The sequence below is a fragment of the Mauremys mutica genome, chromosome 14 (assembly GCF_020497125.1).
Source record: "Mauremys mutica isolate MM-2020 ecotype Southern chromosome 14, ASM2049712v1, whole genome shotgun sequence".
In the NCBI taxonomy this organism is placed as follows: Eukaryota; Metazoa; Chordata; order Testudines; family Geoemydidae; genus Mauremys; species Mauremys mutica.
Genome location: NC_059085.1, coordinates 9,243,346 through 9,263,720, shown reverse-complemented (window position 1 = coordinate 9,263,720; position 20,375 = coordinate 9,243,346). Strand labels below are relative to the sequence as shown.

The following is a 20,375-nucleotide window of genomic DNA, read 5'->3' as shown; positions in this document are numbered from 1 at the left end:
TGAGCATGCTGCAAAGGGAAACAAGGATACAAATTCCCACTACAACAGTCAGTGGGCCCCACCCCTGCTCGGCCTGGTCGTCCCCAGCCCCACCAGGACTGCTCCACCCATGTCACCCACTGAAGAGCTGGTGACCCAGCAGCCTGCTCCAGAGAACTGGGGGTCTCTCCTCATGGCTCCACCACCCAGATTCCTCATGGGAGGCACAGCCACTGCGCAAACCTGCCCTTCCTCACGCCCAGTTCTCCACCCTGTGCAACTCCCCAGCAAACCCCGAGCCGGGTGGGATGGCCACCCGTCCCACTGAGCCCTTGGCCAAGCCCTGAGGATGCCACCCAGCAGCCATATTTGCTGCCTTTTCTGTGTCCTCCCCACAAATGTGCCAGCCAAATGGAACAGGATGGGACCTCAAGGAAGTCACTAGTCAGCAATGCCTAGTTCTGCCCCATCAGTGTCTTTAGGCCGGAGAGCTCCATCTCCACAGCACCGCAGCCCTGGCCCACCCTTTATAGGGAGCAGAGTCCTCAGAGCCCCCAGGGCCACATGCTCTGCCCTTCCCTTAACTACCACCACCGCCCCCCCAAGCCCCAGTTCAGCACAACCATCCCCCTGACTGAGGAGAGCCGGGAGCAAGCGTCTGTGCCAGCCAGGGGGTGGGGAGGGATCCAGGCTCCCCCGCCCGGGCATTGAGAGAGACGTAGTATTTATGTAGCTCTCTCAAGCCCCCAGGGAAGCCTCCCTTATTCTCCAGCCCCACCGTCCCCAATTACAAATGCCATCGAGGAAATCCAGCAGCAACCTCACACCCCCTAAGGGCAACTGAAGGGAGCAGAGGAAGCTGCTTGCCCTCCCTGGACTGCACTTTCTGACCCAGAGACCCCCCAGGACCGGGCTCTTCCAGACAGGAAGCAGGGGAGGGGGGCTTCGTAGAGAACCCCGTCCTAGTGTCGGCACCCCCGCTGACCTCAGCGTGCTGGGGTAACGGGCAGCCTCTCAAGGAGGGAGACCTAAGCCTGTGAGCGCTCTCCAGGTCAGAGCCAACACCTGGTGCCACCCAGAAGCCAAGAGCCAGAGCAGGTCAGAGCACTGGTCTACGTGCTTGAGGCAGGACAGTGCCTAGCATGTGGGCAGCGACGCTCTGTGCTAGCTTTAGCCACTCGCTGGCTTCAAGGCACAGGCCCAGGCAGAGCACGTGACCGGAGCCCAGTCTCCAGGTGCCAGACACAGAACCAAGGAACGGTTCCAGCCTCCTAGCCAGCCAGAGACAATCGCCACCGTTTCTCTTGGCCACAGCTCCTGGCACATGACCTCTCTTTGATCCCTGAAGCCACTTCCACTGGCTCCTCACCCCCTGCTTCCCAGGGCTGAGAAAACCACAGCTGCTTCCTGCTGCCCTCAGGAATCCTGCTTTGCATTTACAGCCAGGCCCGGAGACCAACACGCTGGAGTTTGCTGCCGAGTCCCTGGCTCCTCATCCCTCCCCACAGCTCGCTGCACAGGCTACTGCTGCAGCACCACGAGGCCAGGCCGAGTCAGAGCTTCGCAGCCCGGCTCCGTCAGCTAGGGTCCCTCTGCTCACAGGCGGCCGGCTGTGCATACGCTCTCAGCTTGTCCTACAGCATTTTCTGGGCCAAATCCTGGTCCCAACAGAGTCAGTGGGAATCCTGCCATTGACTGCGGTGGGCATCCATGGCCTTTCCTCGACATGAGCTCGCTCCTGTTCTAGCCCCTTGCTCCCTGTGATCTGTCCAAACCACCGCTGACCAGATCCGCTCTCCCCAGGTCAGCCCAGGGAATCTCTGCACTGGCTTCCCTTCCTCACGCAGGACAAGCTCTGCGCCTTGGAAAGGCTTCAGGTCTCCGCTCTCAGGTCCCCCTTTGTAACCTCCCCCTCTCGAGCCTCCAGCCGCGCCCCTCTCCTCGCTGCTCCCGGCGTCTCCTTCTCCCACGCTCAGCTTCACGCCTCCACCGCAAGGGCAGATCCTCAGCCCGTGTACATTGGATTGGCCCCAGTGAAGTCTACAGAGGGAAGTGAGGTCAGTAGGTTCACACCAGCTGAGGGTCTGCACCAATGGCCTGGGCTCCCTTGCCTGCAGCACCCAGTTACGGCGCCAGAGGAGTAACGACCATCGGCTTTCCTCAGCATCGGCTTTCCTTTACCTCCCTTTCTCCCCAGTTTGCTCTTCCCCCTCTATTCCTCTCTCTCTTCCTCTTCATCTGTTCTTCATACTGCCCCATCACCATGGCATCTCAGCCCCCTTCCACCTTCACCATCTCTTTGCTCACGCTTTGGCCATAAAGTTTTTACAGAGTTCAGCTGAACCAGGCTCTTCTATGTGGCTTTCACCCTGCCCCCCGCTCAGTCTCTCCCACCGCCCCCAGGATGCCATGGGCGGGGCTGCTAGGGAAAGGTACGCTTGTTAAGTCTGGGGGCATAAATCACTGGAGGTAATACTGAATAGGCCTCATTCAGAGTGTGGAGGTGGCAGCAGATGGCTGCTGAGACAATCACAGTAAAAACCGAAGCAATATTCTCCCTAACAGGAATGTGCCTGAGGAACATCAAAGCCAGGGACCTCCCCAGAGCAGAGAACACCGCTCCCCAGGGGGCTCACGTGGGGAATGCCGAGGGGAGCCAATCTGGGCTTACTAGCCCGCGGGTTCAGAGGCTCGGAGGAGTGGATCTACGCTCAGATGCTGGGAGCATGGATCCAGACACTAGAGCCTGGGAGTGCGGCTCTTCCTGTGCTCGGGGGCTGAGTGCGAATCCTGGCACTAGCAGCCCGGGGATGGAGACTCTCGCTTGCAGCGGCTGGATACTGGTGCTCCAGCGTGGATCCCGGTGCTCCAGCGTGGATCCCTCACCAGGCACTTACAAACCAGGCTCTCGCTGACCTGCCCCACGCGGTTCTAGCTGGCGGTTATACAGTGACGGTCAGAGCAGTCAAAGGTTCATCTGTCTCCACCTCTCCCCCTTGCTGCCCCCAGCAGGCCCTATGATCTCTGCCATCCCTAGACAGAGCAGGCAGCACTCCCCTGCAGAGTGTCTGGCTGTGCCCACGCTGCCCATACTGCAGAGCTGCTCCCGGGCCGGGGCCTGGTGAGCTGTTTGAGGGGTGAGACAGCCGCAGGACACGCCAAATGCTGGCCACAGGGCCTCGCCCAGGGAGAGGAACCCCCAACTTACCTGCAGGAGCTCTGCCCCAGCCTGCCCCCTCTCCTCTTCTCACTCCTTTCAAACACTGCCGCTCCAGTAAGTTACTAATTAATTCATTAACTCCTCCGTCTCCCCAGCTCTCGAGAACAGCTGTCACAGCACTGTCTGCCTTTGTCCAAAGAACAAACCCAGATAAACTCTCCCAACCTCTGACCCCCGCTTTCACCACCCCATTAAACCTGGGCATCTGACCATTCACACAGCAACTCTCCCCATACTGACTCTGCCCTCGTGTCTGACTTGTGCAATGAGCGTGCGGGTTCTCTGCTCAGCTTCTCCCCAAAGGTCCTGTCCTGCTCCGCCTGGGAGAACGGGATCAAAGCCCAAAGGGCAGGGGCACAAGGATAAGGCTTTTCCTTATTTATAACAGGTACATTGCCCGGCTCCAGGCTTTTCATCCAAGGATCTCAAAGTGCTCTGCACATCCCCTGCAGGACAGCTAAGGTTACCAAGCCCCACGAGGTCTAGGGAGATTATCTGCCTAGTGCTCCTTGATTATCGGACCTCCGGATTGCCCCACCATCCTTGGTGTTGCCCAGGCAGCTCGCACAAGCCGATGCTGCATCATTATCCCTGTTCTACAGCTGGGGAAGCAGAGGGTGAGGATGATTGGCCCAGGACGACACAGCAGGTGAGTGGCAGAGCCAGGGGCTATGTTCACATCCTTTCATACAGCACCTGTCCCTGCAGCATCTGAGTGCATCTCGCAGAATGTTGGCCAAGAGCGTCACACACACCCCAAACTAGGAAGAGAACCCAGGATTTCGGTCTCCTGGGGCCTGCTCTGCGATTGATGATGGAGCAGGAAATAATGATCTTGGAAACATGTACAGCCCCATTCCCCCACCGCCGAGGAGCTCAAAGCCCAGTACAGACGATAATGAACCAAGCTTCCCCACCCCCTGCTGCACTGGGCATTATTATCCCCATCGTAATGGGGAGGAAAGAGAGGCACAGAAGGGGGAAAATGACAGCTGAGGGTGACGTGAAGATACCGTGCAGCTTGTGCAGGGAGAGGACACGGGGTTTAAATCAAAACATCCCGTTTCCTGCCCTGCGTCAGCACAAACATGCAGCTCGCTAACTGACTCCAACAAGCCAGCAGCACATGGGAGTTTGCACTGAGGGGTAACGCCCTAGGAAGGGACCAGCATGTGCGGTAGACGAATGGTTAGGACTGTTCTCAGAGAATGGAGGGCGCAGGAGGTAAACACGTGTGTCTGTGGCATATTCTCCTGATTGCACAGTGGGGGGAACTGAGACACAGAAAGTCCAAAAAATGGGCCCAGGGGGAGGCAGGGAGTTGGTGGCAGGGTCAGGAAAAGACCGCAAGTCTCGTGAATCTCGGCCACAGCTGTATCTCCCCTGCCCCCAGACAACGCAGCCTGTCTCACGAAGGCACGCAAGTGACCATGCTTTGCATGGCTGACGAGAGAAGACGAGTCCTCCAGGAGGAAGCCAGGCAGGAGAGGGAGCTGGTGAAGGTTCAAGGTAGAAGCTCTGTGGTGAAGCTGAGACTGGGAGACAGCAGAGCTTTAGGGACAATGGGGACGATTGCCAAAGGTAGTTAGGCACCTTGTTCCTATTGAAAGGAAATGGGAATTAGGCACCTATCTTCCATTGGGGCTGCTGAATATCTCCCCAACACAATTTTCTTGATTCTAAACAGAGCTCCTTGTTCAGTGCCAGAAGAAAGCGACTCTCTCTGGGAAATCTGCCAGTGCCGTATGGTAGGCAGTGAACCACTTTTTGGCTCGGCGGACAAGGAATAGAGACGGGCATGTTGGAACAAGCTGTAGCTACTACAGAGAGGCTACGGCAAAGGTTAGTGGGACCATCAGAGGAGCTGGGATTTCCACAACAGAGAGCAAGCCAGATGTTCTAACACCTGCAAGCTTCACTTCACAGCTGGAAATTAACACTCCTTGTAGAGTCAGGACCTATTTAGATTGGAAGCTGTTTGGGGCAGGGACTCTCTTCATTATGTGTCGGGAAAGGGCCTAGTACAATGCGACCTGGATCCCTGCTTGAAGCCTGCAGGCATGACCATAATAAATAGCAATAATTCACAATGTCCCCTGGCAGGACACATTGCTGTTGCCAATGCTCAGGGAATTTTTAAAGCCCCAGCTCCTGGAGTCAACGGGAATCTCAGCTTTCTATTTATAAAAGAGAGAGAAAGGGTCTAGCGCTCATGGTTGCGGAAATAACACAAAGGGATGAGATGGAAAGCCCTGGAATGGGGCAGCTTCTCTGTTGTGCTGCAGTGCCAACATACAAGCCTGGGGAGAAAGGCAGAAGATGTGTGTGTGTGTGTGGGACAGGGACACGTGTGTATAAGGGGATGAATGTAGGGGAGGGGGAAGGAAGCCCATTGGAAGCCTCTCTTGGAATGGTTCTGCAGTGGACCAAAGCCCAAAACCACAACATAGTTTCCTCCTTGATACTCGACTTGGGGCAGAGGGCGCTCTCCCAGCGTTTCCACGAGAGCCGTTAATCCCATCGCTAAAGCCGGCGTGGGGCTGGGGGAGGAGGGCGGGCAGTCTGGCTGGCGCTGGGCTCCATCCCTGCGCGGAGGGGGAAGCGAGCTACCCGCAACTCACACTAATTAGTTGCAGATCTGCCCATTTCCAAGGAGTTTTGCCCACATGAAAGGACAGTGCCACGAGCAGCCAGACAGCACGCAGACATGGGGGAGGGGGGCGCCTGGCCTGGGACGGAAAGGGGGTTGTGCCAATTTTCCACATTGCTTCAGCCAACTGCCACAACACAAGCCCCCCTCCTCCTCCCCCCCCACTCCCTCCCAGAGGGAAGGGAAGAGGAGAGAACAGAGGCCTGGTGTTGCTCTCGCCTTCCTGCTATACAGCCCTCGACACTCTTTCCCCAGCACAGCTCAGCTCCCGGCACACACAGGTGCTCCCCGTCACTCCTGAAGGCTGAGTGCCAGAGACAGCTTCCGGGCTACAGAGCGGGACGCTTGCCCCATCCTGTGCACTTAGAACACAGAGCAAAGTGCTCAGCTGGCACGGAGCAGTGTAGCTCCACAGACTTAAAAAGCTTTACACTAGCTGAGAATCTGGCTCCCTGGTGGATTGGGACAGGGAAATGGAGGAAGCTCAAGGTGCAATGGACATGAAGAATGAATTCTTTGGGCCCCCATTTGTCTTCCTGAAGTGTGGCCTCCTGTAGCCCACCAGCATCCTCCATGCAGAAGAGAAATGATGGCTTCTCATAGCCTGCTCCCTCTCCTCCCACTAAAGAGATGTACAAAAGTGAGGAGGATCAGGCCAGGGGATGCTGCCTCTTTCCCCTGTGAATGCAAACCGCAGGAAGAGGTGCTATGAAGGGAAACAAGGATACTAATTCCCACTACAACAGTCAACGGGCCCCACCCCTGCTCGGCCTGGTCATTCCCAGCCCCACCGGGACTGCTCCACCCATCTCACCCACTGAAGAGTTGGTGAGGCCCTGGCGACCCAGCAGCCTGCTCCAGAAAACTGGGGGTCTCTCCTCATGGCTCCGTCACCCAGATTCCTCATGGGAGGCACAGCCACTGCGCAAACCCAATCAGCCTTCGGGAGTAACGGGGAGCACCTATGTGTGCCGGTCCGCGAGCCATCGGCTGCCAGTCCGTGGCGAGTTTCCTCATAAGAGCGTCGAATAGGATAATATGGCACCGGTCCCTGGCACATTGGGGAAAAAAATTGCCGGTCCCCCACATCAGATAGCTTGAGCAGCACTGCTCTAAACGACCTCCCTGCCAACGCAGCAGAAATATCCAGCTACTCTGGCATCATGGGCAGAGCTTGCAACTGTGGGTAGAGTGTCTGACCCAAAAGCACAAGGGCAAAGGAAAGAAAGCACTTTAACACCATATTTTTGTCCCCATTTTGAGGGACTACTTTTGCAGCATAGGTGGAAGAATACCAAAATAAAAACGCAATGCGCACGGGCTCTGCCTCTGCCGTCCCAGAGCTGAGCCGGAAGACAGGTCACCTGCCACGCGCAGTGATCCCTGCGAGAACTCCGACAGCGCCGACCCCTTCGATGCCTCCACCCCCGCAGTCTCTGCCCAATCTGCCCTGCTACGCCAGGACCTCGCTTCAGAGCCAGACAGGAACACGTCAGGGCTGCTGCCTGCTGCCCCAGGAGCCGAACGGACTTCTCAGTCCAAGAACCTGTGACCACAGCCCTGTGGCTCTGCCAAGCTGGGAAACCGCTCCAGGAAACCCCAATGGGAGGGTGCTGGAGAGTCCTAATTGGATAAGTACAGGATCCAGAGGACACTCAGCCCACAGCTGTCACCGTCCCTAATCACTTAAAGCTGCTTAACTGCACTGGGCAGCCGAGAAGCAGATGGACCCGGCAGCCAGCTACAGGTCTCAGTCCTCCAGACGAATGCCAGATGCAGGGAGATCTAGCTACGCTCCTCCCCCCATATACACCAGCCTGCACCTGCTAGAGGGCCTTGCTCCACCCTGCAGAAGGAGGCCAGGCCCGCCGACGGGGCGGGCAAAGGGGGCAATTGCCCAGGGGCCTGGGCAATTTAAAAGGGCCTGCAGCAGCCAGGAGCCCTTGTCCCTTTTAAATCACTTGGGTGGCTGCAGGGCTCCTGGTGTGCACACCTGCTTCGGGCCCAATACTTTGCTTCTTTCCCCCCCTGCCCCAATGGGCCAGTGTGATTGGCCAGCAGGGTTGGTCCCGGAAGTGACAGGTCAGTCCTGGAAGTGACGGATTCGTCACTTCCGCCCCAGGCCCCGCAACCCCCTAGGGACAGCTCTGGCCCTGGGGCCCAGAATTGCTGTTGGCAGGCCTGACGGACACAGCGTTTAAGCCCAGAAGGGATTATTACATCACCTAGTCTGACCTCCTGCATATCACAGGCCCCTAAGTTTCACCCAGATACCCCCACACGGAGCCCAAGGACTTGGGTTAGACTAAAACATTTCAGTCCTCAGGGGCCACAAGCAGAGAGCAGGTAAGACCAAGGTGCCAGCAAAGCCCGAGGCCCCTGCATCAGCAGAGGATTACGTTGGCTATGCCCCGATGATCCCAGCAGGAGAATCGTGTCCCATGCTGCAGAGGAAGGTGACCCCATCCCACGTGGTCCCTGCCAATCTGAGCTGGGGAAAAATACCTTCTGGACCCCCGCTCTGGTGGCTGGTTTACTCTGAGCAAGGCACACTAGCCAGGCATGTGAGAAAGGATTCTCTGCGCCCCCTCAGAACACTGGTCCACCCTGCCCAGTGGCCCCTCTCCAAGAGGGGCTCTGCCAGACAGCCCTTGGAGGGGAGAATTCCCATCTGGCTGCATGGCTGGGGCCAGTCTGCGGAGACCCTTGCTCCCATTGGTGAGCACTTACTCATGCAAGGGGTCCCATTGGTTTCAATGGGGCAACGTGTGGAGTAAGGGGCTATTGGGTATGTCTAGCCCCGGTGATCAGTTTAGTCCTGTGCACGTGAGCAAGAATAATCTGCATCCAGCTCCATTTCTAGCCTCAGATTCTTTCAGTCTCCCAAGTCATTAACCCTTCGTTTCATGAATCCTAGTGTCTGCAGGGGCAGAGAAAGAACAGCAGGATCCTGGTCAGGTTACTAAAGGAAGTACGCACACACCACTGGGACAACACATCACCCTCCAACAACCCCACCCCCCCTGCAGAGAAATCAGGATTGATACAGGATCCCCAGGCATATGGCACATGAGATGTCAATGGAGGATCCTCACTGAGGAGATGAGAGACTGCTCCCAGATACCTCAGCCGCTGTTCTGGTAATGTAGGATTGGGGGTACCAAGTCAGACCATTGGTCCATACAGTCTGGTACCCGGCCTCCAGCAGGGGCTAGGATGAGGGCTAGAGTTAGGAAGAGAAAGTTGAGAAAACATCCTACATCAGGAGTAGGCAACCTATGGTACGCGTGCCGAAGGTGGCACGTGAGCTGATGTTTAGTGGCTCGCACACTGCCTGGGTCCTGGCCACCAGTCCAGGGGACTCCGCATTTTAATTTAATTTTAAAAACCTTGTTTACTTGACATACAACAATGGTTTAGTTATATATTATAGACTTATAAAAAGAGACCTTCTAAAAACATTAAAATGTGTGACTGGCACGCGAAACCTTAAATTAGAGTGACTAAATGAAGACTCGGCACAGCACTTCTGAAAGGTTGCCGACCCCTCTCCTACATCATAACGCACCCAACCAGTTGTGCAACACTGAACTCAGGAGGAAATTTTCCTTCAGGACTCTCCAGCCCAGGGCATTAGTTTACTCCCTACGCATGAAGTTAGAGGATTTGGTATAGTGGACTGGTGCACTAGCCTGCCACCTCTGGGCAGCTGCCTGGAGATCCTACACTGGATCTTGGTTCTAATCCTAGCACCCTAAATGTCATGGAAGCTCAGGGCCATCCATAAGAGATGCAAGTGGAATGAGTTTGTTAGGACTCAGCCCAGCCCCCATCCATTCACATCACAAACTCACCTTCCTTCAGAGCAGGGTTGGCCATGGGATGCTGATAGCGTTTAGTGGTTGCAGCATGGAACCATGAAATAATGCCATGTACCCGAGAGCTCTAAATCCAGCTCTGGCATTACTCCCTATGTCACCTTTGGCAAGTCATTTTACCTCCAGGCACCTCAGTTTGCCCATCTGTAAAATGGGATAATACTTCCCAGATCTACCGTGGCAATTAACTGGTTACTGTCTGCATAGTGCTTTGAAGAGGTAAGTTCTCTATAAGGGCAAAATACAACCCTATGTGAGGCCAGTCCCAGATTGGAACAGGAGGAGGTGGTGTGGGTCAGAGCTGAGGTTAATTGGCAGAACTGTGACTGGCCTGGCAAACGATGCTTTAGGTAAGGACAAGCGCAATGACAGAGCCGTGAGAGAGCTGCCATAGCAGGGGTGATGCAGGCCAGAGCTGAGGTGCAGCGGAAGAGCTGGGTGGGACTCTAGGACTGGAATAGTGGGAGGAGAGAAGGGCTCAAGTCACAATTCGGGTGCATTGGCAGAGCGGTATGGGAACCAGACCGGTAATGCAGATTAGAGCTGAGGTGCTGCGTTCAGGTGCATTGGCAGAGCTGGGTGAGGATCAAGACCTCGAATAGCCGGGGTTGACTGTGCGTTGTGTGAAGAAAAACAAAAGGAAGCATGTTTTAAATCTGCTGCCTATCAATTTCATTTAGTGACCCCTAGTTCTTGTGTTATGAGGAGCAAACACCACTTTTATTTACTTTCTCCACACCAGTCTGATTTTATAGACCTCTATCATATCCCTCCCCCAGTCGTCTCTTTTCCAAGCGGAAGAGTCCCAATCTTATTAATCCCTCCTCATATGGCAGCCGTTTCATACCCCTCATCATTTTTGTTGCCTTTTTCTGAACCTTTTCCTCTATATCTTTTTTGAGATGGGGCGACCAGATCTGCACACAGTATTCAAGATGTGGGCGTATCATGATTTATATAGAGGCAATGTGATATTTGTCTTATCATCTATCCCTTGCTTAAGGATTCCCCACATTCTGTTAGCTTTTTTGACTGTCGCAGCACATTGAGTGGATGTTTCCAGAGAACTAGCCACAATGACTCTGAGACAGGGCAGCCCAGAGGGGGGGAGGGTGGCAAGTGGGGCAATTTGCCCCAAGCCCCACAGGGCTCCCCCCCATGAGAATATAGTATTCTGTAATATTGCAACCTTTTTTATGGAAGGGGCCCCCAAAATTGCTTTGCCCCAGGCCTCCTGAATCCTCTGGGCAGCCCTGCTCTGAGATCTTTCCTGAGTGGTAACAGCTAATTTCTATGTCTATTCCACGCCTAGTAATGCAGAGCATGCTGCAGTCAGCCTTCCTACATTATGTCTCTCTCTGGCCAGCGTTATGCTCAAGCACCACATCCTACTAGCAACCTCTTGCTAGACAAACTGGGGCTGGAAATACAAATTCAATCAGGAGCTTTTTCCATTACCTGCAGCCAATCAATAAATACCAACCACTGTAGCTTCCAAACAGGAAAGAGCTGGCGAAGCCACCTGGCTCTCAAGTTTAATGCCATTCCCTCCACTTAAGAGCGGACGTGTCTCGGGCCAGCTCCCAGGTAGTGCAGTTCACGGGCCGACTCAGCACGTTCCTGCTCGTGGGGATTTGCATGGAGTGCAGAGCACAACGTGTGCCTGGCAACCCCAAGACTAGCTTGGAGCTGTTCTGAGCAATGTCCCTGGCTCCCAAACACCACTGCCTACTGTACAGCTCGCTGCCAAATGGAGCCCGTGCTTGGCTCTGACTTCCTGCTTCTGTGCCCACTCAGGATGCTATAAACACGGCATGGTTCCAGATGTTTCCCTCTTTCTTCTTTTCTAATTAAATAAGGAGCTTATGGGAGGTTTTTCCACACTGTACTAGATGTTGCTAGCAGGGGTATTTATCATTCAGATTGCAGTAAAATGCACAATTTGCTGGGTGCTTTCCAAGACAAGAGAAAGATGCAGCATGAGACCCAAAGAAGGAATTATCCAAGGGCTGATTTTCAGTGGTAAGATCCAAATTTTCCAAATATTCAGGGGGTGCTGTGTTGGTTTGAGCTCATCTCTAAAAATAAAGGAGATGAATTTAACATGGTGATAGAAATATGCAGACAAAGTGCGGCAGAGATGGGACATCGGAGCAGGGCTGAGGATTTTGCCCTAACTCTGTATACCACATGTAAGGGCTGATGTGGGGTAAAAGGGCACTGAATGCACCAGGGGAGGATTCTCCCACTGTGGAAGATACCTGTCAAACTGTCTTCCAAGGACCCCCTGCAAGCTCCTTGCTATTCCTGGGGGAATTCTGTGCCAAAAAATTGAAAATTCTGCACACATTTTAAAATTCTGCAAAATTCTGTATTTTTTGGTCAAAATAATGCAATATAATCAAGTTGGTTTCAATATTGTGGTAATTTATTTAAGCTACAATACAATGGATGGAGAATGGGAGTGAGGCCTTGGAGGAAGTCACCAAACCCCCTTTCTCTAATAGTAATGAAGCTAGTATTGCCCCTTTACTTCTAGGTATTAGTCAAATACATGCAGCCATATGCTCAGTGTTGCATCACAGGCAACTGATGGGCAAGTGAAGGCTGGGGACTCAAACTTACGATTTATACTGGCTACTGAGCTTCTCCAAAAAGGTCAGTAGCAAATAGTTCATGGAAAAAGTTTTGATAGGAAATTCAGTCCAAAAATGTAGACCAGTTGGAGTAAAGCACCATAAGCTTTATAAGGCCATACTGTCCTTTACAAGAAGGCTCCTTTACACCACTCTGGCAATGGAAAAGAGCCTTAAAATGTTTACCCCTGTTTTATACTCCTAGGGAATTCACTAAGAACAACGGGAACAGGCAGAATGTGGCAGCCTGCCTGCTTAGTGAAGAGCCTGTCCCACACCTGCCTCCTCAGAAACACCCCAAAGCCCTTCCCCTCCACACCAAGTGAGCTGCAATAGCAAACGAGAGGGACAGAGTCTCTCTCCTTTCACATGCATGACTGCTGCCCCGCCTCCCCCACAGTGACTTATGTCTCTATCAGCTGCTCTGGGTGCCCAAACCAACCTGCCTGCATTGCCGGGGAGGGGGTGCATGATTGCTCTTGCGGCTTCCCTTTGCTTCCCCATCAGAAGTCATTTTTCTGCAGGGAAGCAAAGAAATCTGCAGGGGCCTTGAATTCTGCACAAGTGCAGTGATGCAGAATTCCCCCAGGAGTACTTTGTGAAGGACGTGCTAGGGCATGCGGAAGAGATTCCAGGGGATGTTCACTCAGGGTCCTCTTCAACCCCTGAAGTATCCCAGAATCAGGATGGCACAAAGGTGGGTTAATGTCTTAGCCCCCTCTCCCACTGGGCTCTCAGTTCTTTGCTGTGCCTCTTGGAGGGGCAGCAGAGAATCTCACTCAATGAGAAATTCTTTACACATGTTCCCTCGCTCAACTTCCTATTTAATCCCAGTATGTCCAGTACATACAAAACCCAGTATGAAAAGAATATTAATGTTGTCAAGTCAAGCTCTCAAAAGTTAGGAAATGCCAGAATTAAGGCTGCCCAGAGCCCTGTGTGCATGCATTACGCTACAGCTTTACAGGATCCCCTGCTACCTTTCCCACAGGACCCCTGCCTCATTTAGTGCACAGGCTGGATGATGCTCACTGCGGGGGTAGCTATTCAATCGTTCTTTTTATCATCCTTCAAAGAGTGGCCGCAGGGCCTGTTTAGTGCATACCATCCATACCCTGCACTAAAGATAGAATGATTAACTTCTTAATTATTAATTAGCTTGATGTTGCAACCTTAACATTCTGTTAATGTAGTTTTGTGCAAGTAATTTCCTAGATTTGCTTTTTTTCCCAAAACTAAAAAAAACAAATTCCCTCATGTGGAACTATCAGCAGAAGTCACACCTTGAGAGCCACAGCACAGCCTGCGACCACTTGAACTATGCAGTAGTAGTAGTAGACTGTTATTCTTTAAGTGGACCAGCCGTGGGGGAAGAGAAAAATCACAGCTTTTGCCACTGGGTGTCACAGCTATTTGCTGACAAAAATGGAATGGGAAGCCTCAGAATCCAGGGTTCAATCCCCGATTCTGGAGGGAAATGTTCTCTGGTGGTTATAGATCCTTCTTTCCTAGTCCCACATTCCTGCGGCATCCCATAGCATATACCCTGCCCACCCATCTCTGCTCCCTTACTCTAGCCACCCCCACCAACCTCTCTGCCTGCTCCCTCCCTCCCACAGCATGTCTCCTCCCCACCCCCCACTTCTCCCTACTCTCACCCCATTTCATCTCTTTGTGCCTCTGCATCCCAGCCAGGCAGCTTCTTCTTTCTCATCCCCACTGCCTGGGAGCCAGCAACGGGAGCTTTGAGAGGACACACAAGTATGGTGCCATGGTTGCCACTGACTGCTTACCCCCAGTGGCCCTGGGCTTCAGCCTGCTCAGGGCAGATGGAATTCTTGAGACTTTAGCTGCCAAACTACAAAGTCTCCATTGGATGAACTGCGATTTTTCAGAGGCTTATAACTTGGCCAAATTTGGGCCAGTTTTCACAGGGAAAGCAAAGGCACATCCTTGGCATGAGGGTGACCTTGCCCTGCTAAATTTCAAGTTCTTGCCACAAAACATGGGGGGTGGGGGTGGAGGGAGGTTGGGCTTCTCAATGAAAGAGTAGCAGTAATTGTTTAACATTAGCTAATAGTGTATTTTTCTTTACCTTTACTCTCAGAAACAGCTGAAATTGTTTGCTGAAACTTTCCAAAAAAATTTCAGTCCCAAGCAGGCACCTGGTATGGAAAACTTCAGCCTGAATGGTTAAAGTTGAGAAACATTTTGTGCAACTGAAAACAGGGTCTTATAATGGAATGTGTCAGGCAACCTTAAGGCAGTGCTACCTGTTCCTCCTACAATTTATCTTTTTCATCGATCATAATAATGCCTAGCTCTTAGACCAGCATTTTTCATCCCTAGATCTCAAAGTGCTTTACCAAGGAGGTCAGTATCATTATCCTCATTTTACTAGAAGGGGAAATGGAGGCACTCCCCCCACCCCGACCCAATCTAGACAGTGACACACTGTGTGGACAGAAGAGGGTATTCCCCAACATTAAAGTATAATTTACAGTATAAACAGTCATGCATTCTCTCCTCTTTCTTTGGGAGTTAAACCCCTGAACATACATCATTTAAGCTGAATTTTAACTTTCTTCAACAGTGACCAACATTTTGTTCGTTTTGATGAGGAGGGGAGGGGAAAACTGCTGGTTTGTGTTCTGGTTTTAACCAGACAGATTTTTTTGAAGAAGAGTCCACCTAGGGTGCCAACTTTCTAATTGCACAAAACAGAACGCCCCTGCCCCAAACCTGAAGCCCCACCCCTTCTGAGGTCCCACCCCCATCCCTCTGTTGCTCACTCTCCCCCACCTCACTCAGTTTCACCAGGCTGGAGAAGGGGGATGGGGCACAGGTGAGGGCTGCGGGTTGGGGTGCAGGGTCCCAGCAGCACTTACTGCAGCTCCCACTGGTCGCAGGTCCCAGCCAATGGGAGCTGCGGAGCCAGCCTCAGAGGCAATGCATGGAACCTCCCTGGCCACCCATGCGCCTAGGGGCCACCGGGACCTGGCAGCCACTTCTGGGAGCCATGTGGCACTAGGGCAGGCAGGGAGCCTACCTTGCCATGGGCCCCTGCTGGGCCACCGACCGGACTTTTCATAGCCCAGTCAGCGGTGCCGACCAGAGCCGCCAGGGTCCCTTTTCGACTGGGTGTTCTGGTGGAAAACCAGCCACCTGGCAACCCTAGGTCCATCAGCTCTTCCAGTCTGGTCTCCGGTATAGCACAAGCCACTGGGGTGACCAGCTGGCAAATGTGAAAAATCAGGACAGGGGGTGGAGGGGTAATTGGTGCCTAGATAAGAGAAAGCCTCAAATAATGGGACTGTCCTGATTGGTCACCCTACAAGCCACCAGCGCCGCCCAGAACCCACGTGCTAAACCCAACAACCAAAATGAGCCCCCAGCTGGTTAACACTTAGCAAAGGAGCGAAGCAGCAGCTGGGGGGACAGGACACGAGCCCCCTCCCCCCGCCCCGAGAAAGCTCCCGCAGCTCACAGCGCTGCTGGCTCCCGTGAGCTCCAACCCCCGCGCCCCTCCCGCGCCCGGCGCCCCCCATGCCCGCAGCTCGCGCCCCCGCGGGTGAAAGAGATTTCCGCCAGCGCCGCCAATGGGCGCAAGACCAGCCACCCCCCCCCCCCACCACCACCACCAGAGCCCGCCCCCGCGGTGCTCCCATTGGCTCCTGCTCCGCTCGCTCACATCCCCTTCCCCATTGGCCAGCCGGGCTCGCCAATCCTCGAATCACCATGGTGACTCCCCCCCCCGGGAGAGCTTCGAATTCCTCTGCACCCCTCCCCGTCCCCAGCCCCTCTCGCTAGTGTAACCGCAGCCCCCACCCCCGCAGAGCTGGGCCATCCCGGGCTGGGGGCAGCCCCCGCCAGGCACCGACCCCCCCCCCCCGCCGCGGCTGCAGCAACCACGTCCCTGCCTGTCCCCCCCCCCGCCCCACATGCGGGGGGGGAGTTCGCCTTAACTCCGCAGCCCGGAAGAGTTCCCGGCCCGCCCTGCACCCGCGCCGCATGGAGCTCCTGCCACAGGCCACAGCCGGCTCTGCCCGGGAAACTTTTCCAGGGGGCTGATCCGCTAGGGTGACCCCGCCTTCGGGGCTGCCGCCCCCCCTGGCTCCAAGGGGTATCCAGGGTTTACAGTTCGGTTCAGTGGCTCTCAGCTCCCCCACTCCGCTTTAGTCACCCAGCGGCCCCAGGCGGGATCCGAGGCTGTGTCCCAAGTGTGGTCCCCACAGCTAGGCAGCAACGGTCCCGGTCCCGGAGAGGCGGGGGGGGACCCAGTCAGCCCCGAAACGCTCCCACCGAGCCCCAGCGGCACTCACCCCCTTTGCAGCGGGACCGAGCTGGCCGGGAAGCCGAACGTGGAGGAAGCAGCCAGCCCAAACAGCTCCGATTGCTGCGGTGCTGGTGACCTAGTAGAGCGGCATAAGAGAACTTAGTCTCCTCCTCCTCCTCCCAGCTGGTTACAGGGCTGGGGGACGGGGGAGGGGGAAGGGAAGTGGGAAAGGACTGGCACAGCCCGGACAGAGGGGGGGAGGTGGAAGGGCACAAGTTACACACCCGTTCCCCAGGGTGAGCGGGGCCAGAGAACAGGGAGCGTTGGAAAGGGAGTGATCTGAACTTGGAAAACAGTCCTGGCGGAGAATGGAAATATGCACACAAAGCTTGGATCAGCCGCTGCTTGCTGCAGGGGGGGAAGGGGGCTCTGCGCTCGACTTGGCACCGCAGCCTGTTTGCACTGGCAGCCGTGAGTGCGAGACACTAGTGAGCATCAAAGCGCAAGAATGGGAGCCACAAAGACCCATCCAAGGCCCCCGTATTTGCTCTGAGACACTCTGGTCAGTCACCTCTCTTCTCCTCACGCCTCCCGGTGTGCAGACTAGCCTTGAACATCAGCAAAGGGCTCTGCACTCAGCCAGAGCAGGCTGAGGGCAGCAGCAATTCCCTGCTACAGCAGAACTGAACCAGGCCAATCAATCACAAAAACCCGCACAAGTAAAACTGCAAACCCCAGAGATTTTGGTGCAAGTACTCAGATTCTGACCACTCCCAAGCTTTTCTGTGCAGGTGTATCTCAGGTTTGGGTTTGGTCTGTCTCTTAAAAATAATAATAGTACTAGCTCTTACTTTCATCAGTGGATCTCAAAGCACTTGATAAAGGAAGTTGCTGTTATATTAGGGCCATTTGCTAAACTCAGATCTGGACCTTTATTCAGATTTTGGGCACCCCTAAAACTCATGGGTGTTTGCATGAGTGGAAATTTGCCCACAACATCAGAGCAAACACCCTATGCTCTAGAAAAATCACCATGGGCTCATCAGTGGCTACAAGTGGTTAGGACAGGGCTGGGCAAGCTTTTTGGCCTGAGGGCCACATTTGAGTACGGAAATTGTGCAGCAGGCCATGAATGGGGGTTGGGGTGGGGAAGGGGGTGAGGACTCCAGCTGGGGCCAGAAATGAGGAGCTCAGGGTGCAGGAGGGGGCTCTGGTCTCAGGTGCAGGGGGGGTGAGGGCTCCAGTTGGGGGTGCAGCTGGGGATGAGAGGTTTGGGGTGCAGGAAGGGGCTCCAGGCTAGGACCAAGGGGTTCAGAGGGCAGGAGGGAGATCAGGGCTGCAGCAGGGGGATGGGACACAGGAGGAGGTCAGGGGTGCAGGCTCCAGCAGCTCTTATCTCAAGTAGCTCCTGGAAGCAGCAGCAGGTCCCCCTTGGCTGCAGGAGCTGCAGAGCTGGCACTTGGGGCAGGGGCAGCATGCAGAGCCCCCTGGCTGCCCCTATGTGTGGGAGCCAGAAGGGGGACATGCCACTGCTTCCGGGAGCCAGGGCAGGTACAGAGCAGGGCAAGTCCCAGATCCTACACCCCAGCAGCAGCTCGAGGGCCAGATTAAAAAAAGTCTGACAGGCCAGATGCAGCCCCCAGGCCATAGTTTGCCCACCCCTGGGTTAGGACCCTAGTTTTCCATCTCCTCAGAAAGAGGTCACCCCCAGAGCCCTCTTATACCACATGGGACTATTGGTTCAGGGCTACTAGGGGAACATGCTACCTACTCCCTCAAGAAACCAAGACAACTTCTTACTTCACTAGGGGTTCTACTGAAGGCCACCCCATTCAACACTAGCCAAGCATAGCCTCTGTGATGGGGGCATGGCACACACCTCTCACAAGCTCCCCCTTCTGCTCAGGTGTGTCTGCAGTCTCAGCTTATGGTGACCCATCAGTGGTTTCTCAGGCAGTTTTTCAGTGACTCAGCCCTCCAGCCAGGTCACATGGTGTCTGAATGTGAACCAGAGCAAACCCATTCTGGGGTATATAGTCTTTAACTTGTCCCAATCCTGCTATGGGGCTTCCTCCCTGGAGACACTGTCTTCTTGCAGCCCTCCCTGAACCCAGTACTTACTCAATCCCAGCAGCCAGCCAGCAGCACCTCTTTAGCTCCCCCAGTCCTTGCCCACACTGGGTTAACCATGGTCCTGCTGCTCCATCAGCCAGGAACACAACCCTCTCTCCTCCACCTCCAGGTAGCAACTAACTGCTGGTTTACTCTGAAGCTCCCTTTATATGGCCCTGCTGGGCTCTGATTGGCTGCTCCCTGCACACTCTCTCATTCGCTGCTTCCCTGCAACCACTCTAGTCCCGCTTGGAGGACTTCTCTTCTGCTCCTCTCTGAGGCTTCGAGCAGGGGACCTTTGGGCCTAGTCCACTCCATCACAGCCGCTGAGGGATTTGATGAAATCACAGCCCCAGGTAGTAGGGCCGGTTTCAATACCAGACCCTGGGGAGCTCCAAACACATCCCCAAAGGCTGCCGAGGAAACACGATCCCAGCTCCCGCACCGTGTGTTTAATATTACCTTGTTTGACTTACCAGCCTCACACATCAGTGCCTGGAGGGCTAGGATGCGCAGTGCTACCAAGGTGACCAAAGTGCAGCATTTGCTGTGGAGATCACACTGCTAACACCATCTCGCTCATGTATACCCCTCTGGCTCTGACTCTGCACCCAGGGGATTTGCTGGATTGTCTTCACCTCACCACTACTCTGTCATTGCTGGTGCTGAGGATGGACAGCGGGAAGGTTAGAGGGAACCTTGATGCAGGTTCTTGGCATCATCTACCATCAAGATGTAGTAATGGTTGGATTAAGAAAGTGACTAGTGATGGGACAAAGAGCCTTTAATCTCTGCATTGCTGGTTGGACCCTTGGTCCAATCCAAGAGTGACAGGAAGGTGGAGGGGCTGGAAATCAGACACTGTAGAGCAGTGGTTCTCAACCTATTTCCTATTGTGGGCTGCATATGCAACTCTCTGTGTGTTATGTGGGCCGCACCCACACTATATACTACCGGAATGGCTCTAAGGATGTCACATGGACCGCAGCTGTGTGCTGATTGCACAGACACCAACTTCCTCTCTACTTGGGGGGTGCTTGACCCCCCCACTCCACCCCTTTCCCCAAGGCTGCACCCTGCCCTGCCTCTTCCCCGCTGGGGGGAGGGGGGAACTGGCTGCCAGTGGGTGCTAAGCACCCACTAATTTTTTTCCATGGGTGCTCCAGCCCTCAAGCACCCACGGATTCGGCACCTATGGCTGATTGGGCTGCAAAAGGCCCGCAGGTAGAGAACCACTGGTGTAGAGGGACAGGAGAGGCCAGGGAGACATTCAGAATCGAAGCCTCCATGATCAGCCTTTGTGGAAGCCCTAGTGAAGAGCAGCCTCCGGCTTTACGGAGCTCCCCCAGCCAGGAAGAGCCAGGGCTGGCAGCTTGGCACTCACAGGGGCAAAGAGGGGCTCTGTGGCATGAGGGTAAGGTCATAAAGTGACTTTCTCCCACTGAAAACAAATTCCAAATAAAAGCAGAAAACCAGCAGCTTTGACTATATCAACCCCCACAAGAGCATCTTACCACATGGCCACAAGTGAATTATGTATAAAAGCAAAGGAGACGGATTCCTACAGTGGAAGCAGAGACCACTAGAGCAATCTGCTCTTCTGAGGGTCAGGATGCTCCGAGCC

At 54.5% G+C, this 20,375-nt stretch overlaps 1 protein-coding gene across 3 annotated transcripts in view; it reads right to left on the bottom strand.

The window, feature by feature from the left end:
- CCDC102A (coiled-coil domain containing 102A) overlaps positions 1-18,881 on the bottom strand; it is a 53,337-nt gene extending 34,456 nt beyond the window's left edge. The window contains exons 1-2 of one of the 3 annotated variants that reach the window (XM_044987159.1): positions 18,761-18,878; positions 16,686-16,775 (exon numbers count right to left, since the gene is read on the bottom strand). The gene's annotated coding sequence lies outside the window, so the exon portion shown is untranslated. Of the gene's footprint in view, positions 1-9,703; positions 9,875-16,685; positions 16,776-18,760 lie in introns of those variants that run through there. The other 2 variants (XM_044987160.1, XM_044987161.1) reach the window with 2 other exon arrangements.
- Positions 18,882-20,375: the final 1,494 nt, after the last annotated feature.